Raw genomic sequence first — 13,617 nt, forward strand, 5'->3', positions numbered from 1 at the left:
AATGACAAAGGATGAATACATTGTCCACTTTAGTCTCTGGGCTATTTCAAAGGTTAAGAAAAAGGGCAAAATTATATAGCCTTAGAACTATTTGTGTTTCTCATGACAGAATGTATGATCCATTTTGAGCTTTGTTGCTAATTCCAGGCTCCCCTTATCACCGGTTGTGATGTGAGAAACTTATCAAATGATACCAAAGAAATACTTGCCAACAAGGAGGTCATAGTTGTGAACCAAGGTAGTAAACCACGTATTATGTTAATAACAACTAGTCATTAGTTATGATTTATACCGTTGAAGTGTGCGACCATCTCATCTAAAAGTTTAAATTCTTAAAAAGAATAAACTTTTATTTACTTAATTATGTCCTCAACACACCCCCTCGCATGCGGGCTTGATTCTTTTTTATGAGTCAAGCACGTGGAAATTCCTTTTGATATTGGATGGTGGTGAGACTCGAACTCAGAACCTCTGTCTGCTCTGATACCATATTAAAGTGTGTGACCATCTCATCTAAAAACTTAAGTTATATGTTAGAGAGAACACACTTTTATTTACTTAATTATGTCTTCAACATATACGTGAAACCAGATCTTTTGAGTAGTTTTCAAGGGTATTAACACACTCATTTTCATTGCTTTAAACAGATGAATTAGGTATCTAGGGCAGAAAGGTTAGAATGCAAAACGATCTCGAGGTTTGGGCAGGGCCTCTATCACGCTATAGAGTAGCTCTATTGCTTCTCAATCACGGCTCTACTAAAATAGAAATAACAGCTCTCTAGGAAGATATTGGCATCCCTCCTAACAGTGTTGTAGAGGCAAGAGATTTTTGGGAGGTATGTGTTTATATTACAAACTTACAAATTCCTAACTCTGTCCTGTGGAAAATTCAAGGAAAGAAGTGTTTGCAACTAATATTCACCATATGAAAAATAAATTGCAATCATAAAATAAGAGAAAAATATTTTTACTAATTAATTGTGAGTATAATTTTGTTGATTCGAGGGCTGAAGCCGTATATTTCTCGAATATAGGAATATCCATTTTTGAGATATTTTTTAAAGGATTATGTAACCCTTTTTATAAGAGTGACCTAGGGTTTTGGTAGAGTAGCCTTCAAGCAACACTGAAAGACTCCTAGAATTTCAAGAGGTCTTGTAGTATTTTGAATTTAGGATTTAACTCGATCTATTAATATTTCGATGTCTACAAAAAGATTTCAAAGTTAATCACAAAGGCAGAACTTTTAATTTATACTAACCATTATTCACTCACTTTTAATTTATACTAACCATTAAAAAATATGTTTTATATGAAATTTTGCAAGTTTTTGAAAAAAAATTCGAAAATGAGTTTTTCAAAAACCAAGAAGTGATTTTGCCACCTTTTCAAAATTTTGAGAAAAAACTTGTTCCTCACTCACAAAACTACAATATTTTTTCAAGTAAAATTCATGTCCAAACATAATTTTAAATTCCAAATAACATTTTTCAACTTAATTCCAAATACTAATTTTTTTAAAAAATTACAATTTTTATGTCCAAACACCTACTAAATGTTGTAGGATTCTTTTGGAATTTTTTTGGTGGCAAAATAACATGGTTGTAATTTTGAGATGCATCACAAGACATTGGAGACAAGATTTGTAGGAAATTTGACAACAACAGTAATGTCCCATGCATGCAAGATGTATTTTTTTCACCAAAAGGACTCATACATTATAATTACATAATTGCATACGACAATACTATAACTAATAACAGGTCGGGGGAGGGGAGAATTGTCTTCACAGATTTGGCCTCCCCTCGAGAGTTGTTTAGGGAGGATCATAATATCATCCTAAGTGTTTGTCCTTTTTGAATCTGAAGGAGGCCAACTGTAATTTATCCATTCGCAGGGGCCTTCTTGAATTCTTTGGTAATTCCTCCAGTGTGAGAAAGATTCTCTCATTGTCCAATGTTATTGCTAGTTTTGCAAGAGAGTCGGCTACCCCATTAGCTTCCCTATAACAGTGTTTTATATATGTTGAAGCATCTTTCAAGCATCTTCTTTTGCACCTCCTCCACAGCTCTTCGAAACTTCTATGGTGGTTTAACCAATCCTTGGATCATCTCCACGGCCACCTGTGAATCCATTTCTATCGTGAGTTGTGGAGGTTGTTGTTGGTAGCACCAATTAATTCTATAGATAGCGGCCTGCAGTTCACAAAGAATATTAGTTAAGAATTGTACTGGTTTGGCAAAAGCCATAATCAAGTCCCTATTTCTCTTTCTAACAATCTCCCCTATTCCTGCGTGCCGCTAGTGGCAACAAAGCTACCATCAGTGTTAATCTTCTATGTATCCTCTTGAGGCATTTCCCAGCACACCAGAACACTAGTTATCCTGGGTTTATAAATTTCTGCTAAGTGACAGATATTTTGCCAGCTCCAGCTGTAGTCTACTCTAGCTGCTATAGTTCCAGTTTCTGCTACATGCAAGATGTATGTATTGAAGCCTATTGCTTCATGAGGATTCAGAGAATGCTTGGAACCAGAATTCTAAAATTTCTTCCTCCCATTTTGTTACATGCTTAGATAACAAATCCAAACTATATTAATAGCTAGCTAGTCATTTGTCTTTGTTTTGTTTCTATATGCAGTTCAAGATTTCTTTATGTTCTTGTTGGTGATATTTGGTGTGAATTCGGCGAAACGTATACAGAGAATTAACTAAACATCACTAATAAGATGGGATGCAAAGTCCTGTAGGCTGTAAATGTATATTTACTCCCTGCGTCCCATTTTATATGGATGTGACGGGTTAGCCAATTTTCGAACGGGTAATTGAAAAATAGCTAGAGTTTGTAATGTTATTGAAAAATAGCCACTATTCTGCTGAAACACAGAAAATTCCAGCATAATATGTTGCGGGATTATGGAGCTCCTGCGTATAAACTTCCAGCATATTATGTTGGAATTCTAGCACACGGAAAGTTCCAGCATAATATGCGGGATTATAGAGCTTCTGCATATAAACTTCCTGCATATTATGTTGGAACTCCATCACAGTATGAAATTCCAGCACATTATGCCGGAAGCTCATATGTAAAAAATTCGAACTCGAGCATATTATGCTGGAATAATTCCGGATTTTTAAGAGTGTTTTTGTTCAGATTTTATCGCTACATAAAAAAGTGACTAAATTTCGATTAATTTTAAAATTATGGCTATTTTCAATTACAAGTTGTAAATTGTCTATTTTTTATTTTTTCCTTTATATGAAAATGTTTGACAATGATCAAAATTTAAGAAAGAAAGACTTTTAAAATTTATAGTCTAAAATAAACCATAAACATTATGGTATAAATCATTTCATTAAGATAAAATGAGAGATTTAAAAATAATTTTTTTCTAAATATAACGTGGTGTCATTTTCTTTTAGGACAAACTAAGTATGCTACATAAAAGGGGACAGGAGGAGGGAGTAGTTGTGTTTTCTCTACACGTAGCTTTCTAAATTTGTTTCTCAACTTCAGTTCCACACCTTACAATAGATCAATTTGACCCGTAACTTTATCCATATATATGATCCGTATAATCAGTTGATAATTCTGCGCTATGCATCTTGTCTCAAGTATTGTCATATGTGGGAAATTTATGCCAATGGTCTGGGCATATTAAACTATGACCAGAAGAGACAATTCAAAAGAAGACTATTTCCAAATTAAAGAGCAACCAACGATCACAAAAGAGAAAAAGGAACCACAAAGCAAAAAAAAACACCACATTATAGATGGAAAAAAATAAAGCATTTTAGATGGTCCAAAAGAATATGCTTTGAACCTTGGTAAGAAAGACTTAAAAACCCTCCATAGGACTAATAGGTTGTTTCGCCAAGGTTCTCCAAAACTAAAAGTTTTTTTTAAAAAAATGTTGTTTTTCAAGGTTGAGGTGTTTGGTCAAGCTTTTAGTAGGAAAAAAATACTTTTGAATAGAACAACAACAACAACCCAGTAAAATTCCACTACTGGGGTCAGGGGAGGGTAATGTGTACGCAGACCTTACCCCTACCCCGAAGGAGTAGAGAGACTGTTTCTGAAAGACCCTCGGCTCAAGAAAACAAAAAGACAAAAAGGATACAATATTAGTATCAACAAAGAAATCATATGAAAAACGGGAACAACATAACATTCAAAAGAAAGATGCAAAGCAAAAGCGATAGCTAGTAAATAGTTCCTGCGCTGAAAAGTGAATTAGTAAGACACAACATTGCCACTAACTATCTTAGACAAAAACCTTACCAAACTGGTCTCGCAATGGTACAAAGTAAGGAAAGACTCAAATTACCTCCTAACCTACAACCCTAATACTCGACCTCCACAACTCCCTATCCAGTATCATGCCCTCGAAAATCTGAAGTCTCGCCATATCCTGCCTGATCACCTCTCCCCAATACTTCTTAGACCGCCCTCTACCTCTTCTCGTTCCCTCCACAACCAATTGCTCTCTGAACATGCCCGAACCATCTGAGTCTCGCTTCCCGCATCTTGTCATCAATGGGAGCCACACGCACCTTCTCCTAAAAGCATATTTTAAAAAGCAATTTTGGGAAAACCAAACGTTAATTGTTGCTCTCAAATTAATGAGTCAACCACAAATGTATTTTTTTTTAAAAGCGCTCCACAAAATAAGTTGATTTAGAAGTTTGTCCAAACAAGCTATAAGTAGGAAAAGAACAAAAGGAAGAATTACTCGTGACAATTTTGTTTGACCAAAAAGTATAAAACTCTTTATTAAACTAACTAAGTAAGGGGATAAGGGATTGATCCTAGTTAAAGATAATATCCCTAGATCTAAAATTAATTCATATGGATAATGTGTGACCATATTGAAGTAAATTTAATGTGATACATAGTAAATGTTACTACTTTTAATATGATAAGAGGCGAGTAATAAGTAATAATAATGGCACTAAATGTAAATAAGGAAGAATATTCACCCAATAATGGAAGAGGTGAATGATTTCTTCTTCTGACAATGATGAATGACAAGAATATGAGAAAATATTATACACTTTCTCGGATCTGGTGAAAAGACAATGGATTGAATATAAGAATCGAATCTCTCTCAGAAAGTTGTTCTTTGTATTTATCTAGAGAGCAAACTTTTCAAAAGTGTTCTTATCAAATAGAATATTATATGTCTTTTGTCTTATCTCTCCTACTATTTATATGGGATATTCCCAAAGAACTCTAAAAAGTACATTAGAAGGAATATCCAATGGAATATTCCCTTTGAAAGTTCCAAAGCTATACTAGCCATTATTTTTGTCCCTGCTACTGATCGACCTCGGCCAAACTGCCCATGACGAGTTACATTCTCACGCTTGGTTACCTTTTCGTGCCAAATTTCCTCGGTCGAATTTTGACTCATACAATTAGTCCCTCCGCTTATCGAGGTCGTCTTTTAGTTGATCTTAATGAGAGGACTTCATTAGTTGCAGTTTTGAGAAATTTGGATGGGGAGGTCAAGTAAGGATGTCGTGGCCGAGATGGTGATGTGGCGCTTTGAGAGATGCACTCAATGGCTCTGGTTCAGAATAACGTCACAGCCTCATGCGTCATCATTACGCATCTTCCTGATACGTTCCATCGTTCCATGTGTCCCTATCATTTCGATTCTATTGCTTTTGACGATTATTCGTATCGATCCGAGCGTCGTTGTTCTCTATAAGTAAAAGGGAGGGAAGCCTTTGGAGAAACCTTTACATTTTCTTATCTTTTGAACCTACACCTTTTCTCTCCTTATTCTTCCTATGTTTCTACTTTCAGCAACTCCCACCATTGTCGCTTCTTATATACCTTCAGTTCCATCGTATACACAACAAAAGATGGCTAGTGCATCTTCTAACCCTAAGGTGACCTCAGACCCAGTTCCATTATCAGTGGTCATGCCCTCTAATGAAAAGGAAGCCATTGTTGTGGAGGATGAAAGCTTCCCTATTGTGGAGGAAATTATTCCTCGTAATTTTTTCGGGTCAGACTTTTCGAAGTCACCTGCGGATGAATCCGAGCCTGTAAAATCCGAGTTGGAAGCTGCCCATCTTTCCGTGCTTAGGACCAAGTACAACATTCTCGCTCACATCGATCTGGTCCAAGCTGGGAACGATGTGATCTAGATTCATCGTCCTGGGTATTACGTATTTTATGCGTACTCGTTCCAAGTGGGCTATTCTATCCATCTTCCCCCGTTGGCGGAGGAGTTCTGCCGCTACTACGGCATCTGTCCGACCCATCTCTCCCCTTATATTTACAAACTCTTCCTCATGTTGATAAAGTTCGCAGAGCTGGTCGGCCGTGGGATTTCCATCCGCCATCTGTTGTATCTTTTTGCCCAAAGCTTCCATAGGGGTACGATGATACATCTTCACCACCGTAGGACTAAGGGACTAGTGATAAAAATGGACGATAAGACGAATCGTTGATTTTGGGTCAACGTTTTTCATCAAAACTGAGCACGTGGTGGCGAACCCTAGTGGATTCATGAGGAGTGGAACTTTGCTCTTAAGTGTTTTTGCTAATTATATGTACACTCTTTCTTTGGTGACTTGATCGTTCTTCTTTCTTTTTGTGTAGCCGAGAAGCATTCTCCTACGTTGGTCGTCGATATTCGCGACTGGGTGGCCCAAATTTTGCCCCACGCGGTGGGAATCCGTGAATGGTCATCGTTCAATAAGAAGTTTGGATGCAAGCCTTATTCGACCGGTAAGTCAAGTTCTAATCTTTAGTTACTTCGATCTTAATATCGTCTTCTTTTTCACTTATGTAGTTTTCCTTTGTTGTTAGGTCGGAGGGCTCCGAGGAGAGCGAAGGCTCCTACTCTCGCTTTTCATCAATCGGGTGCCTCGATCGGGTCTCTGCTCGCTGCGACTGTAGACAAGTCCGTACAGACTGCTACTTTTTCTCAGACCCCGGCCCCACGTAGGCTTAGCTATCGTGTGGCTGCCGTATCAGTAGAGACACCGACTTCTACAATATTGCATTTAGTGGATGAGTTGCCGTTGGCGAGGAGGAAGTGGTTTCGCTGAAAAGGCAGAGTGGAGGTTAGCATTATGGCAACAGAGAACGAAGAGCCAACGGGGGGCAATCCCGGCCACAGACGCACCCGAGGGCGCGAAGTTTTGGGCATAGAGTTTGCGCCCCCTTCAGTCATGGAGATTGCTCCCATGCTAGAGATCATCATGGAAGGAGGAGGGCGATCAGAGGTAGCATAGGTCCTTCCAGAGAGTGATCCATCGTCGTTAGAGAGGGACGGCGTATCTTCATCTGCCGAAGAGAGGGGGGAAATGTGGCCATGGGCAATGACGAGTCTGGTTCTGACATCGACCCTAAAGAGGTACGGATGTTAGATGAGGGGTTTACTCGGGTAGAGGTGAGACCAGAGGGGTCTACTCAAAATATTGTCATTCCCTTGGACTACAACTTGCTAACGAACACAGAGAGCATGGTCCCTTTCTTTGGTTCCTCTTTGCACTGACGCTGAGAATAGGACCTCACAGACGTTTAAGGATGCCAATCTATCGTTAGGCATCTCTGGAATGGCTCTGAGGGTAAGTTTTGACCTTTTGTGTTTTCGTACCTTTTTCTTCTTTTCTTTTCATTGTTTGTCATTACTGACTACTTCCTGCTTTCTCCCTGTTCATCAGACCCTCTTTCTGGAGATTGAGTATGCCCGTCGAGAAGAGAAGAAGAGGGCTCTCTTCAAAAGGATGGAGTCCAAGTATAAAGACTATCGTACCAAACATAGCGATTTGTGTTGCCTACTTGGCACGGATGGTAAATTCAAATCTCTCAGGGATGAGCTGAATCAGAAGGATGATGAACTCATAACAGTCATCGGTAGATGTAGTGATCTCGAGGGAGCACTGAGAGTCAAGGAGGACGAGCTCGAGGTGAGCAAAGAAGTTGTGGTTGAGTGTGTTGACCTTCAAGCTCAGGTGGCATCCCTGCAGGCCGAGCTTGAGCAGAGCTTGATCAGAGCCAACAGCCTAAGTGATGAGTTGGTCGAAAAAGTGGCAGAGTCGGATAGAGTCAAGGAGGCCAGGACAGCAACTTTGGCGAAAGTGTCGACATTAGAGGATTCCATCCGTGTCCTCAGATCTGAGCGGGCGATTGATGCGGAGATGCTTGAGCTCAGGGAGGCGAGACTCGACGAACGGATTGGTGGTCTTGAGAAAGAGGTTTCAGACCTAAATGAGCATGTCATCATCCTTAAGGCCGAAAAGGCGCAGCTACTGGCTCAATCGTCTTCATCCCGTGTTTCCACTTATCCTGATGTTCCACGAGATTTGTATGAGAAATGGATTCATGTCGAGGCTCTAATACACATATTCAGGGGCTTGATAACGGCAGGGAATATTTCTAAGGTAGAGTTTGAGGATGCTCATGCTAAGGCGCGTGTAGCTCAGGTCGTTTGTGGTTACAGGTGATGGTGAAGATGACTTGGGCGGGCTCGAGCCAGGCGCTTGGTATGATGACGAATACCCCGATGGCGAGAATGATGGTGGAGACGATGGCGAGGGTGATGTTGCCGAGTAGTATATTTTTTTTGTAATCTTGTGTATGTTTTTTTTATTTTATTTTTGTGGGCGTCTGTTTGGCCCTTGTAAGATACCTTTTGGAATGATACTTTTGTTGTTTATTTCTGATTCTCCTTTTTTTTCCTCGAATATTTTCCTCAATTGATTTCCTTGATTAAAAGAATTGTGTTGGTAGGCGTTAGCTGAATGTGAGCAAGTGTCTTTGATTACTTCGCACGAAGTTGAATATTGTCGTAATTAACTCGAACGAGGTTATTATGTGAATTATGTTCGAGTTAGGCCGTCTGTAAGTTGAATTCAAGTGAGGTCAAATGTCACTCAAATAATTCGAACTAAGTCAAATGTGGGCGTCTTAATTAATTCGAGTGAGGTCGAATGTGAGTTGATTCGAGCGAGGTTGAATGTTACTCTTAGTTAATTTGAACTATGTCGAATGTGAGTCGATTCGATCGAGGTCGAATGTTGACTCTTAATTAATTCGAACAAGGTCGAGTGTGAGTTGTATTGTTGTTTTAGTGAACGTAAGAGGATTTCATTGTACGCTTGTTTTGCTTCTATAATCTTGGAGAAATTTACATGCTTTTCAGAAAGGCATTCCAGTCCTAGTCTATCTAGTTCCTTCATTGGGCGACCTGAAGAAGTAATGAGAGGTCAGGAATGAATATATCGGTCTACACCTTCAACATATTATAACTTTAAATGTTCTCCTTGTCGCCTCGTTAAACACCTTCCTGAGAAAACCCAATTGGAACAAAACTCAGGTAAGGGAAAAAGAGTACAGCTCGGAGAACATTTTCCCTAAGAAGTTAAAGTACTTAAGGTGAGCGATGTTCCAGTTATTTGGCATTAGTTTTCCTTCCATTGTTTCCAATAAGAACGACCCTTTGGTTGTTGCGCCGTAATTTTGTATGGGATGTCCCAATTAGTCCCTAGCTTTCTTTCTCGTGGGTCTTTGCTCGCCTGTGTTTTGGCTTTGAGTACATAGTCCCCGACTTTGATCGGTCTGACCTTTGCTTTTTTTGTTGTAGTATCGCTCTGCCTGTTGTTTCTGAGCGATCATCCTTATGTAAGCCATGTCTCTTCATTCTATGACCTCATCAAGGTCTTGTCTTCTACTCTCATCGTTAGTCGATCTTCTCTTGTGTGAGTACCTCAGACTTGGATCTCCGACCTCAACCGATATTACTACATCAGTCCCATAGACTAGAGAGTATGGTGTTTCTCCTATGCTTGCTTTTGGCATTGTACGGTATGCCCATATCACTTCCGACAGCAATTCTGGCCACAGTCCCTTGGCGTTCTCGAGTTTTTTCTTCATGATATTCGATATTGACTTGTTGGAGGACTCTGCATGTCCATTGCCCACAGGATGATATGGCATGGAGAGTATTCTTTTGATGTGCCATTTTTCGAAAAATTCGGTGATTTTTTTTCCAGTGAATTTGGGTCTGTTGTCATAGCTGATTTCTTTGGGTATGCCAAGGAGGCATACGATATTCCTCCATATGAAGGTGATCACTTCTTGCTTGCGTATTTGGGAGAATACACCTACTTCCAGCCACTTTGAAAAATAGTTAGTTAAAACTAAAAGAAATCGTACATTACCTTTTCCTATAGGGAGAGGGCCGACGATGTCCATCCTGCATTTGATGAAGGCCAAGGCGAGGTGACTGAGTGGAGGTGCTCGCCTGCTTGATGGATAATGGGGGCATATCTTTGGCATTGTTCATATTTTTTCATGAAGTCGGTGGCCTCTTTCTTCATTATGGGCCAGTAGTAGCCTGCTCATATGAGTCATCTTACTAGGGCTCGATTGCCGGTATGGGTTCCGTAGTGACCCTCGTGGACCTCTTCCAGAACACACCGTGTCTATTTTGGGCCTAAGCATTTCTCTAGGGGGGCCAAAGGTTCTCCTGTACAAGTCGTTGTTGATGACGTTGTACCTAGCCGCCTGCATTCAAAGATTTTTCGCTTCTCTTTTATCATCTAGAAGTATGCCATCCTACAATATGTGATAATACGGTTGCGCCAATCCCAAGTTAGGTTTATAGTTCGTACCTCGATTTGATCGATCAAAGAGTGAAGGAGAGTGACCACGTTCCTTCCTCTGGTTATGCTTTTAGTGGTTGCTTCTAATTTGGCAAGTCCGTCTGTTTTGATATTTTGGGCTCGATGGATCTGGTCGAGCTGGAATTCATCGAACCCAGGTAACAGTTTGTAGATCCCGGCCTGATATTTTTGCAGTCTTTGTTCCTTGATTTGGAAAGTCCCTGTGACTTGATTGACGACGAGCTGAGAGTCGCAGCATAGGACGACTCGCTTTGATCCGTACTTGAGTGCTAACTTTAGTCCTGCAATCATGGCATCATACCCGGGCTCATTGTTAGTCATGTTTGGGAATTTTATGGACTGGCAAATTACTTCGCCAGTCGGGACCTCGAGCACGAGTTCCAGTCCTGACCCCGATGCGTTAGAGGCACCGTCAGTATACAACAACCATAGGTAGTGTATTTTGGGGGATGTACTGGCGGCTTCATTTTTGAATTCAGGCATTATTTTTGTGTTGAAGTCAGTGACGAAGTCGGCGAGCACTTACGACTTTATCCCTATTCGCATTTGATAGGTTATATTGTGTTCGCTTAATTCTATGGCTCATTTGGCCAATCTGTCCAACAGTTTGGGTTTGTGCAAAATAGTTCTTAGGGAAAAAGTCATGACCACCGAGATGGGGTGGCACTAGAAATAGGGTCTAAGCTTCCGTGAAGCTACGACCAATGCCAGGGCTAGCTTCTCGAGGTGTGAGTACCTTGTTTTGGCGTTAACCAGAGTTTTGCTAATATAATAAATGGGGGATTGCGGTACCTTTCTTCTCTCGGACCAGGACCGCACTTATGGCCACATCAGACACGCCCAAGTATACGAGGAGGCATTCTCCAAGTTCTGCCTTGGCGAGTAGTAGGGGTGAAGATAGGTACGCCTTTAATTCCCTCAAGGCCTCGATGCACTCGGAATTCTATTGGAGTCTGTTGTCTTTCTTGAGTACGCTGAAAAATTTATGACACCTATCGGAGGATTTTGAGATGAACCTCGACAGGGCGGCTATGCGGCTGGTCAACTTTTATAATTGTTTCTTACTAGTCAGGTTCTCCGATATTTCTTCTATAGCTTTGATTTGGTCAGATTGACCTTGATGCCTCATTGTGATACTAAGAAGCCGAGGAACTTTCCTGAGGTTACTCCAAAGGCACACTTCTCGAGGTTCAATTTCATACCATATCATCTGAGTGTATCGAAAGCCTCTTGTAAGTAGTTGATGTGATCCTCCTACCTTTTTTATTTGACCAACATGTCATTGATGTAGACTTCCATGGTTTTACTGAGCTGGTCTTTGAATATTTTTGTCACCAACCTCTGGTATGTCACCCCCGCGTTTTTCAGTCTGAAAGGCATCACTCTATAGCAATACATTACATGATGAGTGATGAAGGTGGTCTTCTCCTGGTCTTCTTCTTCCATGAGGATCTGATTATAGCCTGAGTATGAGTCTAGGAAGCTGAGCAGCTCGTGCCTGGCCATCGCATCAATGAGTTGGTTGATATGAGGAAATGGGAATGAATCTCTTGGGCAGGCTTTGTTTAGGTCCGTGAAATCCACGCACATCCGCCACTTCTCGTTCTTCTTTTTCACTATGACCACATTGGCGACCCATTGAGGATATTTTGACTCTCTGATGAAGCCATTTTCCAAAAACTTCTCTACCTCTTCGCGAACTGCGTGGTTTATAGCGGTATTTAATTTCCGCCTGATTTGTCTCACTGAGGGGTAGAATGGGTCAACGTTCAACTTATGTGTTACTATCTCCTTTGGGATACCCGGCATATCTGGATGGGAAATAGCAAATAGTTCTACATTATTTTTTAAGAGTTAACGAAATTTATCTGGTTCTTGGAGCTTGTGGCCGATGAAAGCTTTCTTGCTCTGTTCGTTATTATTGAGTTGGACGGGGTCGAGATCCTCTACGGTAGACCTTGTGGCTTCTATGATTTCGGAGTCTCTGATAATGTTTTTCCCTTCACCACCACCTGACCCCTACCTCGTTAATTGCTATGCCTCATCGTCTTTACCCTTCAGTTATTAGGTGTATGTACAGTCTTGGGCGATGCGGTAGGATTCTCAGGCGGTGCGTTGCTCTCCTCGATTGTTGAATACCCCCAGAGGGTGGGAAATTTGATGACCTGATATAAGCTGGAGGGGATGGCTTTCATGGCGTGTATCCAAGGTCGACCTATGATGGCATTGTACGTTGTATCCTGGTCAATGATATGGAACGTGGTTTCCAAAGTGATTCTATAGCGCCCCTTTTTTTCCCTTCGGGGAGAGAGAGAAGTCCGAGTTCTGACTTCATGGGGGTAACAACTCATTTCCTTTTGGGAATTTGGGTTTTGAAGAGTCGCCATCTAACGGATTATGGTGCGTTAGGGCACTTAGAGCGATTAACTCTTGGACTAGTTTGCATGACCAGAGATTTAGGGTAAGGGCTCGAAATAACATTGAGGAGAAGGTGTTAGGCATCTCTCGCGGTCCACAACGGTGGGTCCCGGCCAAACTTATATAAATTAGTCCTTTTAACGAATAAATAGTTTAAACACATACTTGCAAATAAAGGCATGTTTTGGACATTGTATGACTCAAGTAATGAGACAAAAGGAGAAAACAAGTTGCATATATAGAGAAAAAGTAAAGCTTAGACATCAGGAATTGGGAAAGAGGGGTCCTAGGTTGATTTGCCTATAGGATCACCCCACACAATGCCCGATAAACACTCCTCAATGAGGGGCTACACGTGACATTAGCACATAGTCATCATATCCTTGCTACCCAATTCCCTCCCTTGGTCGTAGCCTAAAGCATTCTAGTAACCTTGAAAATGTCATATGCGTGCAATAACCGTCCTTTCCTTGTGGCCCTAGAGGTATTTAGGACCTCTAATTAGGGTAGTTCTAGAACTTCCTAAGGTTTTAAAGGATAAAAGCCTA

This window comes from Nicotiana sylvestris, chromosome 4, assembly GCF_000393655.2.
Source record: "Nicotiana sylvestris chromosome 4, ASM39365v2, whole genome shotgun sequence".
NCBI lineage: Eukaryota > Viridiplantae > Streptophyta > Magnoliopsida > Solanales > Solanaceae > Nicotiana > Nicotiana sylvestris.